This window comes from Temnothorax curvispinosus, unplaced genomic scaffold (assembly GCF_003070985.1).
Source record: "Temnothorax curvispinosus isolate PA1 unplaced genomic scaffold, ASM307098v1 QBEX01001498.1, whole genome shotgun sequence".
Taxonomy (NCBI): domain Eukaryota; kingdom Metazoa; phylum Arthropoda; class Insecta; order Hymenoptera; family Formicidae; genus Temnothorax; species Temnothorax curvispinosus.
In genome coordinates, this window is record NW_020211278.1 from 1243111 (window position 1) to 1257175 (window position 14065).

Genomic DNA, 14065 nt, shown 5'->3' on the forward strand with positions numbered 1-14065 from the left:
CAATTCGTATGCATCCTTTAATTCTTGGTCGAGCCAATAGGTGTGGCAGGATTTACACGCGCCCTGCTAGATATAATGCTTATACATTCCTGACAAGTAGTTATTCCAATTGAAACTTACATGCGAACCAAACGTAATTAAGACAAAATCGTAAGAACGTCACTATAGATTTTTTATTTTTTATAATTACAAAATGTAAAAATTTATATTTAAATGTTCTTACCCTAGCAAATACGAAATGTATTTTTTAATGAATATCTACATTTTTAACTGTTTAACCTATTTTTTACTTTTAATATTGAATATAACAAATATATTTGCTAACCCGAAATTGACCGCCAAACCGGAAATGAGTGACATATTAACATCAACCATAAACATGAATGAGATAAACGTTATCTGACTTAAAGTATCCCGTAGATAGTGTCATCAGAGATAAACTACCCACGTTTTTCCTGCGACATAATGAAAAAAGAACTCGTTTTATTACGCACAAAAGTTGAGACTCGCAATGATTCACGACAGGCGATGTATTTGCGATCAAATGATCAGTTCGCGTATCATTAAGTGCGATAATCGGTAAACCGATATGAATCCATCCTTCTTGCGTGAATGCATTTTGTGGTCAGGATTACCGCATTTATATTATGTAAAAGCCATCCGATAATGGATAACAACGGCATTATCCGTACGCAGAACAGATACTGTTAACGGATAAACACGATTCGTTGGTCTCGCCCATCAATTTTGTAGTCATCCATTTTAAGTATGCATCAGAATGAAATATCAATAATATTGGTCGAAATGTATTCTCTAATCTACAGTCAAATTCGTGATAATACATGCTGAAATACGCGCGTGTACTAAACCCATGTCATCAAATAAACGAGCGCTATATAGTTAACGACTATATAAATAGCTAATCGTATAGTAATCATGATAATATCGATCTGCATGTTAGAAAATATCAATTGACGAAAAATGATGAATAATGAAAAGTTAAATGATAAAACAGCAGAAAAGATAGACTTTTCTCCAACTTTTTGCTTTCTGATATTTATTATTTTGCAAGAATGAGTTACGATGATATCATTTACTGCTAAATTTCTTATCGCATGAAAGAAGCGACGAGTAATTGAAATCGCGAGTGCAGTCGCAGAAATATACTTTTTGCTGTGTACGTTATGGCGGACTATATAGTGTTTTTCGTATTGGACGTCTCGACGAAGACCGGCGACGGCGGGGAATTCTTATTACTTCATTCGTCTCATTAGCGAGTCTGCATTCGTTGATGCGCACTAGTGAACAGGAACGGGAATTAATAGAAGAGTCGGAGAGAAGAATGAAAAACGGCTGTAGGAGAAAGAGAAAGACGCATGTTTATTTCCAAAATGAGAAATATCAAAAGTCGCTTGCTCGATTTTAACAATATCGACGCACAACGACGTACTAAAGGATTCCTAAAAATATTCCGCGATGCTTTCGATAGGAAGCACATTTCTATTGCAGATCATCGTTTCTCCGAAGCCCAAGTCATATCGATACTCGAATGCGCATAAAATGAATTTATAATTGAGCAATAAAATGAATCATTTCGTAATAATGTCGTAAATATTCGTTTATGTAATTTATAGTCGATAAATTTGTTTTTATTTTTCCTCTAAATGCGACGAATTTATTAAGAATCACGTTTGCCTGAGTCAAAATATTTTAGTATTCTCCGCTTTAACTTGTTTTTAAATGCTTTATTTTTAATTAAATGTAAAAATTTTTGAAGGAATCGCAGTACAATTTGCAATTAAAAACAAAGTAGAAATCTCGAACTGCTATTATTCGAATGATTTAACGTGTTGTTTCAAACCACTCTAATCTCGAAGGACCGTTAAAGGAAAGTTATGTTCGGAGAGAATTAAACTACCAATCGGGTACTCTATCTTTCTCCTCAATCAACCGGTTTATTTTTTCGCCGAGTACAAATCTTCGAATTACATCTGAGGTACAAGTGTTCTGTGTTCTCTTGAATTTCGGTTTGACGTGGCGGGTAAAAGGAAGAAAAGAGAAAAGGAAAAAAAGTAGCCGTCTTGCAAGGCGATGCATCTCGAAAGCAAAAATAAAGCGTGGAAGCAAGACGCGTAATGTTTTTTATTTGAGACAGAATGGGATTTCTTGGTCAAAGGAATCGCGGGGAGCATATCAAGTCAAGGGGAAATAAATATTTGAACATTTGCCTTTTCGTTATCCTCTCGACGATAACGGCATGAAAATGACATGTGCTAGTCGAAACAACAAATTTTTTTTTTTTAGGTTTGTAGTTCAGTTAAATCATGATTCTCTTCTTCTCTTGACGCTGAAAACTGTCAAATTTGCATAAAAAGATGTTTAAGCAAATTTACGAAATTTTATTCGAGATTTAATTATCAAAATTAAAACATGACAAATAAACAATCTCTCTCGAAATCTTCATCGAGAAGAAGTTTGCTTGAAATCCGTCGAGTAACATTAAAATGAAGATTGAGGTCTCTGGGTCATTCTGTACGTGAATGAAGAATTGTTGGAGATATAAAAGCAATCGGGCGGTAGGACGACCTTAAAAAGATTTTATCGCAATCTCCGAGGAAGTAGGTAGCGAAAATATAGAGCAGGTCGTTTTCGTCCGCGAAGAAAAGTTTTCGCGGAAAGCTGAAAGCGGCTAAAGATAAAACGTTAATGCAGATAGAAGCGAAGACGGCTTGAAACAATGGTCGTGAAGCAATTTTTTAAGACGGAATCCCGTTTTATCGCAAATGTAGTCATTGTCCGCTATATGCGGGAGACAATATAAACGCACTTATTAATAATTATCAAATTAATAATTATACGGCTATCGGTTGACCTTAGTATGGACATTGATAAAATTGTTTAATAGTATTTCACGATCACGTCTCTGTGCATTGGCTCTAGTACGGTAGACCTTGATCGAAGAATTATTACGCACCCGTGATAACGCGAAGCGAAGCGTCTTTGTGAAAAGACAGCTGTGGACGTAATTATTGATAATTCTGGAATAAAGCTTTTTCTGTAGAAAGAACATGAGATTAAATGCTGCGAAATTTACGCAAATGTTTTATTTTCTGTCAATATTAGTAGTAATTTCCATTTATATTGTATGGTAGCATAATAACAATACTAATGATATATATAAATAAATACTATGTATATATCACATGGGTATTATTAATAAATTATTAAATAATTTAAAGATTATTCAAATAATATCTTTTTTATATCGAGGATGTTCAGAGATTTAACAGGTTCAATTATAACATTACATGACGGTTCTTGCGGATAAAGAAAGCAAGTGATTACATCATGCGAAAGAAGACAGGAATAGTAACTGGAGAGTAGCAGGTTTCGCTGACGGTAATCCAAGACGCGAAAGGACCACTTAACACCTATTCGCGGCAATTAACCCCAACTGGGATGACGAACTTGAACTATCTTCTTCTTTTCTCTTCGTCTAATTCGATGCACATTCGAGAAATTTACTTTTCGAGTTTGAAATAACGATCGCACATAATTCGTGATTACATATTTGCACGTGATATTAATCGAGAGTACGTCAAACGTACTTGTCAACTTATCAATCTAGAAAATGTTTTATTAGAAGAATTAACTAGGTTTTCGTCGAGTTGAGTTAAAACCGAACATATACATAAGCCGACATTTCGACATATCCCCAAATTTTCGTCGCGTTTGGAATGGTAGCGTCGAGGATTGTTGTTTTCAAAAATGGAAACATCGTCATTGTGCACATCGACAATTCCGTCTATTCCTCGGTGAGGAATCTCTATTCTTCTGAATATTGGTGTGTTAGTGCGGTAGGCGAGTCTGAATTTGTAGAACGGGCGGTCAGCGCGGATGAAAGGGACTCTCTTAAAGCCATAAATGACACGCATTGAGCTTGCAGTCTCTTTATGCATACGGATTCGCGCGAGGGTGTAATTGCATCCAGTGGAAAGCGATGAATGTCGAATTAAATGGAACGGAGATGCTCAATAGGAACTGACTAAATGCCCACTATGCCGATCTGTTGCGATATTATGCTTTAGATACCCGCATCACGCTAATTAGATCTGCACGGGTCTGCATCTATATGTATATCCTACTCTATATATATTCCACTTCAACTTCTGTACAAATTATATTTAGTTTCTCAAGATCTCTCCCATGTCGCTTTTTTTTTATATAAAATTTCCACAATTTTTAAATTAGTTCGGAAGTGAAAAATTTTTGAGTCGAGAACTTTGTAAAGATCTTATTTGCATGAGCAGATATTGAAATAACGGATGTAAAATGACTTGCGGACTTCAAATGCAGTTTCTGAAACGGTATATTTTAACAGTTATTTAATGCGTATTTTATACTGAATTATCATGTGCATTATTTAAAATATATTGTCATTTTAGTCGCAATGGAAATCTGTTAATCTTAGATATATTTTGAATATTTAGAACGAAATCTCTTCTTCGCGAAATCAATTAACAGGTGTATATTTATAGAATCCTTGCAACATCGTAAAAGAGTTAATGCACTGAATCTTCACAACTGTAAAAGTTATTTAACGTTTGCTTTGCGATATACACATCGCGCGTTGTGCTGACAGAGGAAATTTATTTGCGAACGTATAACGACAACTAAACGCGCTTAACGATAAGATGAGTGATACGGCAAGTATACAAGCGATTGTTTAACCGTGTGCGTCGCTGTGCAAACAATTCTCAGTATCGGTGAAGCGTATCTTATGCGAGTGCAATTACCGCTCGGCGCGGTGGTGTTTCAACCGTATGCAAGTGATTTTCATGACTCCACACGATGAAACATTTGTTGTTTTAAAATGCTTCTTAGTACCGTAAAGTCTGTTCGTTGATGCTCTTATGAGCCCTTTATGCGTATGGATCCACTCGAGGATGAAATTACACTCCCCCCAAAAAGAGGTGATCGATTATTGACGGAGCCAATCCGACGTTAGATAAATGCCGCAACTTCGGTCAGTTGCGCTCGTATTATAGATGAGGTGGATGACCCATGATATGACATTGATTTTATGACATTTTATTCACTTTTATCATCTTTCTTAAGGAATCATTAAGAATGTAACCAATTTTAATATGCAAAATTGAGAATTTCTTTTTGAGAGTAAAAAAGGAATATAATAAGACAATAATAAGAAGTTCAAATATCGTATATATTTTTCATGCATTCCATAAAATCGATGTTAATGTATGTATAGTAAATAGCAATGTAATTTTGAAAGTGTTTTGGCATTGTTTATGATATTTGGCATTTCAAGATATTTCGTTATGTTATTGTGTGGGTTGTTATAAAAAAAAAATCGCATCAATACCTCAATAGTAAACCGATTTTTCACTCATGCACCTCCATGTTACGCTCGAGTGCATATTAATCCGTTAAAAGCGGCAAAATCGTCTCAGAAAACGCAAACAAATACGCGCTGGATATTCGATCCGCGAAGCCAATTCGTCACTAAGCCTTGCAAATGCCGTCAACGTGATAAGCTGCTTTGGATTGACGCCGGCTCTATCAAATGCGCATGAGGCTATTCTAGCGAAAAAAAGAACGACAAATTCAACTCTCAACGACTAGTGTCAAGCATCATCGCTGATACAAAAATTGCTTTCACGGTAGCGCCGAGCGCCGACGCATCGCTTGTAGAGATGAATATACAGATAGCGTGAAATTTGCGTTCCATTTTTGGCGAGATTTCGAAAGCGGCGAAACGTGCGGAATATTGTGCAGAATTGAACGTCCGTAGCTATATTGAAAATCCATCATCCTCTGTTCCATATCCCGACGAACGATTGCGCGAACGATCCATGAAAAAGAGCCCGTCTGCTCCATATTGTGTAATCGATAATCGCTATTTGCGGCAGCTATATCCTAATCAATAAACGCGCAGCTCGCTTTTACGTGTGGGATAAAATAGGAAAGTTAGCAGCGTCCATTATGTATTGGGAGACTCTCCTGACGAGTGGAGCTATAATTATGTTGTTTAATTGGCTAACGAGAGCGGGCGGGAATCGGAAAAGCGGTGCAGAAACGAACCCCTGATTGGTCCATTCTCTAAACTCGACCGCGTTTATTCACGTTGTGATTAATCCGAAAATGCTACGTTGATTACCCATGAGTACCGGTATCACGTTCACGTTCGTCACATGATAATCTCTCTTAAACGCTTTTCTATAGTGAATTATGTTACGATCGCGTCAATTTTCAATATATATTTATAATGGATTGGACCTAATTAACTTTTAAAATTAATTTCAGAAAGGCTTGAAATCTTTATCATCTTTATTAATTAATTACATAATATTTCAATATGTTAATTATACATATCATCGCGCAATTACACAGATTTCCGTACATTTTGTAGGTTCGTCATATGAGATGTGGAGATTCAAACTCTTTTTACCAATAACGCATGTTACCATGAGACGAGTTGTTATTTTAACGGCAGGAGAACTTTCTTTACTTTCACGTTATTTCGCCGGGATATTTTCTTGTTGTTCAGCATACATTTTTCTCTAAAATTGCATAGGATACATACGGTATTCATACTCTACGCACATATATTCTTTTCTTTTGTTTATAGTTTTCTTGCAAGTTTTGCAAACATTTCTCGCAGAAAATCGTATATTTATCAGAGTTATAATAAAAATAATCGAAATTGTATATAAAATTTATGAATAAACCAAGAAATTTCCTAATTATACTATATAATGTTAAGATTACTTTACGAATTTTATTCCGAAAGAGGAATAACGTCACGCTACTTTTAGCAAATGGAAGAATGTCACACGTTCGCTGATGGTTTGCTCATCGAAAAAGAATATACACTGTTACGTTGATGTAGCGTATATCACGAAAGAAATGAGACAGCGCTGAGAATTACGTGACGTGCATGCCGTGCGAGATATATAAGAACGCGCGATTATGGCCGTCGTTCTTCGCCGAGAGAGCCATGTAGCTGCGGCATTTGCGCGCAGCTACAATCGTGGGGACACGTGTGAGATTGGGATGCGAGCCATGGGAACACGAAACGCAGATCCGCCTTCGCATGTGCACCGATCTGACGCGCGCGTTCGCCCACCGCGTGCCAAATTAGCTGTGTCCTAATTGTCCGCCGCTAATTCACCTACGCGGCCATTGCGCTGTACCATCGCGCGAACCATCTTTGCGCGACCACCAGCGCGGCGTGTCTCTCGAACTTGCCGCTCGTGCGAGTTGCGCCAATTGCTGAACCATAAAATAGCGCTTCCGCCGTGATTTCATTCAATTTCTTCATTTGATACTGTGGAATGTAAAATGTCTCTAGTCCCCTAAGTAAAGATAACAAGTTCTTATTGTACTACTAATACAACATCGAACTATAGTTTTATTACATAAATCATGTGAGTAATTAATAACACAATGTTAACAATGGTTAATATAATTTGAAGCGTAACGTTAATATAGTATAATATAATAACGTTTGAACAAACGATTTACTGACAAAGAAATTTTAGAATAAAGTTATTTAACTTATATAGCAAACAAATAAACTTGTGAATTGGTTTACAAGTCCTTAATTACGATTATAGGAAATATAAAGAATATTTTTGAAAGACATGAAGAGAAAAGTCTATGTGAATTCAAAATTGAGAATAAGAAATTCCGTTGTATATTACAAATAAAATATGAAAAGCATATATATAAAGATGAGAACTGTCGTTGAGACTCTCTTCGATCGTCTTTACATATCTGGTATACTATTCTCGAATTTCTGCGATGGGTTTTGTTCTTGAATTATGCTCGGCACTCGAAGTGGAAAGTGGGATACAAGTTGTTTCCCCGTCGAAAGAAACTTATATGTATTTGTATCGAAAATATTTTACGAAACAGGAAGATGCGAACAACTTTTGCGCTTCTTTCTGTTTTGTATCCGGTCGAACGTCGCAAAAATTGTTTTTTATTCGGACGTAATCGGGCGATGGCTTTCAGCTCACTCTTCGATTTTTGTCGAATTTGCAACACCTTTTCAGGTCAATGACACGCGCACGATACAGTTGCTTGATTAACGACGTGGACGGATTTGTATTCGACTATTCGCCTGTGTAAGCTATTACTACTATACGACAGACCAGATGGCGGAGTCTAGTTGGCTATGCTATCTGCCCTATATAGGATGACCCACGCCGTAAATCAGGATTATCTTGGAACCTCGACCGAGATATGGAAAATGGCTGAAACAAATGTCGTACCCCTTTCCTGAAATATAATTTCCATTTACCCAAATATCTCCGAATTTGCATAATCTTTCGATCATCCTAACGCTCTCAGGACTCGGGACCGAACAATGTTTCAAACATCTCTCGTGCAATGTTTCATCGTTCGCTCGGCATACGTCAGTTTAGCATACTATTATAAATGAAATATGCGTAATTTCAATCTGAAGAAATTATTCATTTTGAAACAAGATTGAAATGTGTAGATGATGAAAAGTAGACATTTAATATTTATAATTAATCTATTACAAATTTCCCATTTTATTTTTCTCTGAACCTTTCGATCAACATAGTAAATAAATTAATTATGATGTATATACTAATTAAGAAATCATAAACCGTTATGTTGTTTGGGTTGAATGTTACATTGTGAGATCAGGGAATGTGTAACAATAATTCTAACAACTCCAGATAGTACATTTACCGATCGAACGATGCAAACAACGTAAAAATGGCAATTATCGTAAATTTATGTCGTAAATATCAGCGCGAGTATCGATGTTGCTTTGAGAAACGTTGTCTTGCAAGAGTATCAATAGGGATTATTCACGTCGAGTCGTCAGAATTCTCGCGATGCACAGCGATTCGCTATGCGATGTTGCATAACCAGATCCGATTTCCGCGTATCGTGTACGCACGCAGCCACTTGTCCGACAGGAAATTAATGACAAATCGACTGGCTGGCTTAACGAGTTACCCGATAGGCTTAAATCCATCGCGCCGTAATTGTGATATAGCTGGAGTAACACAGTCCAATTACATCGGCACGCGAGAGTTATTCGTTCGACTTGCGCTTGTTCCGTTTTGCATACCGGTATGGCAATTGTCGTGAGCGCCGCGAAAATGGAGGTGCAGGAGGCACAAAACTTGTTCCTCTGAATGCGCCCTGTCGCGGATGCATAACGACACGCGCACGGTTTCATAACTTACAAACGTCAGGCAGAGAAATTCGAAAGCGTGTAAGATCCGCACAGGATAATAATGGCAATGAGATAGGCTAGAGTGTAATGATATTTATAATTCATAATAGCACCAACAATACCACGTTCCCTTCTTACGATTCTTATGATATACAACTCTAATGCACCTTGGGAAAGGCAACCGGTATATCTTCGTGAATTGCAATTTTACACGCAATTTTTCTTCCGTGTCCGGAAATTTGCTCAAGCTCTTTCGAAAGCACGCTTTACTCACATCTCGCTATATCTTTTTACGGAACGTAATCGATATTGAAATTTTTTTCGGAGAAAAGCTCGAATAGAGAATCGATAACATTGTACAGACGCATATGACGAATGTGATTCTTATCCTGGTTTACATTTTATGTTTCTGTTATATGTATACTGGTAGAATATAGCAAAAGATATTCGAGAATTTGTTCAAAGCGATAAACTTTGCGTGTTCCATCTGATTGAAACCGATGAATCCAGAGGAACGCGCGACGTGAGACGCGAGTTTCATTCGCATTTTAACGCAAATCTCATTAGCACGCATTTGCGTCCCGCGCGTCACGCCGACCTATTATAAAACCGCGCGTGCAACCAGTTATCATCGCGGTATTAGTCGGCATTACTCAAATATTAAATATCCGTTATTCGCGCGCGAGAGAAGCGGGTTGGGCGTGACGGCGCGGCGGTCGGATTTTATTTGAATTTAATCACAGGGTAAAGTGCCCGTATTAACCGGGATACGTGCTCTCCGTGCAGCGGCGAGAAGGAGGAGAAGAAGGAGAAGGAGAGGACGGGAGGGAATTTAATATCCGCTATAAGCGAGCGCATTCGCATATGTGGCACACGAATAGGAATAGCCGGCTGGCCGAATTGTCCGAACAAATTTGCGCGCCGTCACGGAAACACACGGAAAATGCGCAACGCGAAAGCCGCGATTCTGCAACGGCAGCACGGTTTATACGGATCACTTTGTTCGACGTGCAAAAATTTCGCGCGTCCGCGCCCGTAACGTTCGCGTAACGTTCTTCCCTTCCTCGTGTGATTTTACGACGGACAGGTATCGTACACTTGCGGAGCGAGCTTGGCGTGGCTATCAAACGCACGTCACACCCGGTCGGTCGGAATGACTCGTTGTTGCTGTATCAGAACTCACGAACTGTTATTACAGTTCATCCGATAGCACTCAAATATTTTCACGATAAATATTTGCAAGCTTTCCGTGATACATTTGTACGAGATGCATGTACGTCACATGTGTAGCAGTTATTTATTTCACTATTGGAATTCGTCGAGTTATCTAAATTTAAGATATGATTCTTAAAATATATGGTTTATATATGTTATAGTAAAATTCAGTAAATGTATACACTTACAAGAGCTATATAATTACTAATTTATAAATATGAGTGTGGTGAGATAGAGGGAAAAACTAATCTAACCCAACCCAATCTGTATCATTGTGATATATACATATAATGATATTGCTTATTAAAAGATATAAATTTGAAACATAAAATTTAGTAAATGTATACATTGACTTGTAAATGCATACATTACTAGTAAGTGTATACATTTACTGATTTCACGCTTTTACTGTGACATATATGTATATGTTTATATATTTGTTATATATTCATAAAATCTTATAAACGGCATTTTGCGTATTATTATTTTGATTGTTAAAGATTTCTTATAACTTCGCGTTCTCAAGTTCTCTGCACTGATTGATAATATTAGATTTGTTTTCGTAATAAATACATTGAATTGAGCATTCCATTTTATTAGAATTAATACGACATTTTAAATATATATCAGTATTTAAATTTTATACTGAAGGAACGAACGTCCATACGTTTTACGCGTAAGGATAAAAACACCCATATCCGGTGAGACCCCGGATAAGAGTTGACGGCACTCGCTTCTCGAAACGTGGAGGCGAGAAGAAAAAAAAATTCGATGAGATCGTTCTCCCTCGCGGCCACTGACGCCTTCCCTCGAGCTCTGGTATATTTGCGAGATCCGTTTTTGCCCGCGATTTCTTTTTATTGCCGTCGCCACATTGACGTCAATCTCGCTCCCATAAAAGCCGTCGCACATGTGCGAGGTTCCGTGCACAGTAGCCTCGCGGACGAACGCGCGAACTTGTATCATCCATACTGTCGCGCTTTAAAGAGCCAATCAAAATTCCACGTTGACCCACTTTGTGATTGACCAACGATACTATACGTGTTCGCGACTCGACGATGCGGCCTGATAATCGCTCCCGAACGTGATCGCGTTCCGACGCGTACGTCGCTGCCCATCGCAGGAAGCTATTATCGCTTCCATGCACCATGTCATCCAAATTGCATGCGAAGCAAGCCGCATGAATAAGGGAGATCCGATGCTTGCGCATCCAGCGGGAAGCGAACTGAAAAAAGTTTATATTTATCCTATCTCGATTTCAACTTTGAAAACATGTTTTGAGAGACAAGCGATATAGACATATATTTTATGTACTTATATATCGTCCTGCAGTACGCGTGGGAAACGGAGCGATTTCTCTTACTTGATTTGGTAGCAAAGTGACTTTTATAAACGATATGTATGCGCTGGAATCTTCGGGAAAGACATAGTAGGTACCCCCCTATGAAATAGACATTCAGTCAGAAAGAAATAACTGTTTTCTTGAGAACTAAAACAGTTGCTCGCAAAGTTACGCTATCTGATTTTTGTTCTCCCTGTGCAATAAGCATCCGCGAGGATAACGATGATCAATCATCTTTTTTTGATAAGGGAACGTTATAATTTTCTTATAGGAACAAACAACAAACACTAAATCAGCAATCTACCGTCACTATGTCCAAACGTTAAAATGGATGACTCCACAAATCATGATCCGAATATTTTATTTCGGAACGTGTCGACAGTTCATTCGCGCGATACCGTATCGTATAGCCGATAAAATACTTTAGAGCATTTTTTAACGAGAACACTGTTATTCTCGATCAAATTTTGCAGTCAGCGTACCGAGGATTTATTATCGGGGAATATAATTGCCGATGCTGAATATGCATTTATGTGCCGCCGATTTGTCGATACCGGTTCGCCGATATCTGTGCCGATTGTGCGCGCGAGTGAATGGCCATGCAATTGAAATTCAGTTTTCCGCGGTACTCGTGAGAAGCGGAGGAAACGTTAAGCAATAATTTCAGTCGATTTACCCACCTACACGGGAAGAATTAGCGGGCTTAATGTGCAGTTGACAGAATGACGAATCGCGCCAGCCGATCCCTCTTCTCGCCCACACGCGCAATACAGTTACCATCGCTGGTCCACGCTGGATGTTGAAACGCAACAGCGTATAAAAGTAATGAGTTAATAAGCGTAAAGTTAAATTATTTATTTATAAACGACCGCATTAAATTCAGTAATTTAACACGGTTGTTTAAATATCTATGTAATGATAATGATAAAGTAACTGTATAGAAATTTACAAAATAATTGCTAAATTACTGCCGAAATAATCCCAAATTAAGCTGATAAATATAAAATTAATATATTCAATAAATCTTCGACCGCGATATATCTATAAGTCACATCTGACATTAATATTTTGAATGAGCTTATATACAGATAAAATTCTGTTGTGTAAAATAATACGTGTATATATTTACAGATTTGTATTATGTATAGTATACAAACTTTATTAATTTAATTTAATTCTATTTAATCTTGTTCAATTTTATTTTATGCGATACTTTTAAAATAAATTCCTTGTACAAACATTCAGACCTTTACGAACTTTTCGGAATTACTCTTGCGTTTCTTCAAACGCCGCTCCTCGTATTCGAAACCCGGTTTTTTTTGCGTGGATGAATGCAAATGGTCGGAATAGCATCGTTTCGAATAGCATCGACTTCGTTCTCTCGAGTCAACAAAAACAAATCTCCACTAGACGGGTCGATAGTTTTGGTACTCGAGAGCGTCGAGGACGGGGCCGCAGTTAGCCGAATTCGCGAAAATAGAGGACAGACCGGAGATACTGAATTTACACGTTGTAATAACTAGTGCCGATGTCAAGGACTTTCGTCGATGTAATTACATTGCCACTGCAGTGCCAGCGAGGGTTGACGTTCGTGTAACAAACAGGAGCAGTTTCCCGCGGTGCAACCGCGAATGCTGCGATGGGGAAGAGTAGCTTCGCTACGCATCGTTGATCACATGTTCGATTAAACTCAAAATATCTACTGCTCTATTTGCGGAAAGAGTTTTCCCCCCCCCCCCCCCACAATTTTGGGAAGAATTTTGCGTGCGAGTACCAATGTCGCGCTCATTTGCCATAAAAAATGTTTCACTTTCCGAAATTTATCAACGTCGGAGGGAAACATTTAATTTAATATGTTTCGTTGTTTATTTTAATTAAACGGCAGTAATAAAACCTCTACAGTTATGAATTTATAGTGTTTATACAGTCAACTGTAAATAGTGATGATGGCTCGGATGATGGAATTCACAAAAAATTTTTTTTTTCGAACTTTTATATTTGAGTGTTTCATGCGTCACACGCACTGAGATGAATTTAGAGCGATTTTTTTTCCGTGATGGTGAAAAATTGAATATTTTTGCTCGCGGTGCGAAATTTTGTGACAGTGAAAAATTCGTTTATCGGTAATGAGGGACGACGGCTTAATGGACGTTAAAATGCTTCGTCAGTAGTCGGATAATTACTTATTGGCGGCCGTTGAATAATTTTTGACGCCGCCGACGCGGTTCTTCGGTGAAACGTTAAATATTGCATGCAACATACTTTTT

General features: G+C 37.8%; 1 protein-coding gene across 1 annotated transcript in view; it reads left to right on the forward strand.

Annotated features, from left to right (window-relative positions):
- The window catches only part of LOC112464448, an 83689-nt gene that overhangs the window by 38408 nt on the left and 31216 nt on the right, over positions 1-14065 (forward strand). The gene's annotated exons all lie outside the window — the stretch shown is intronic.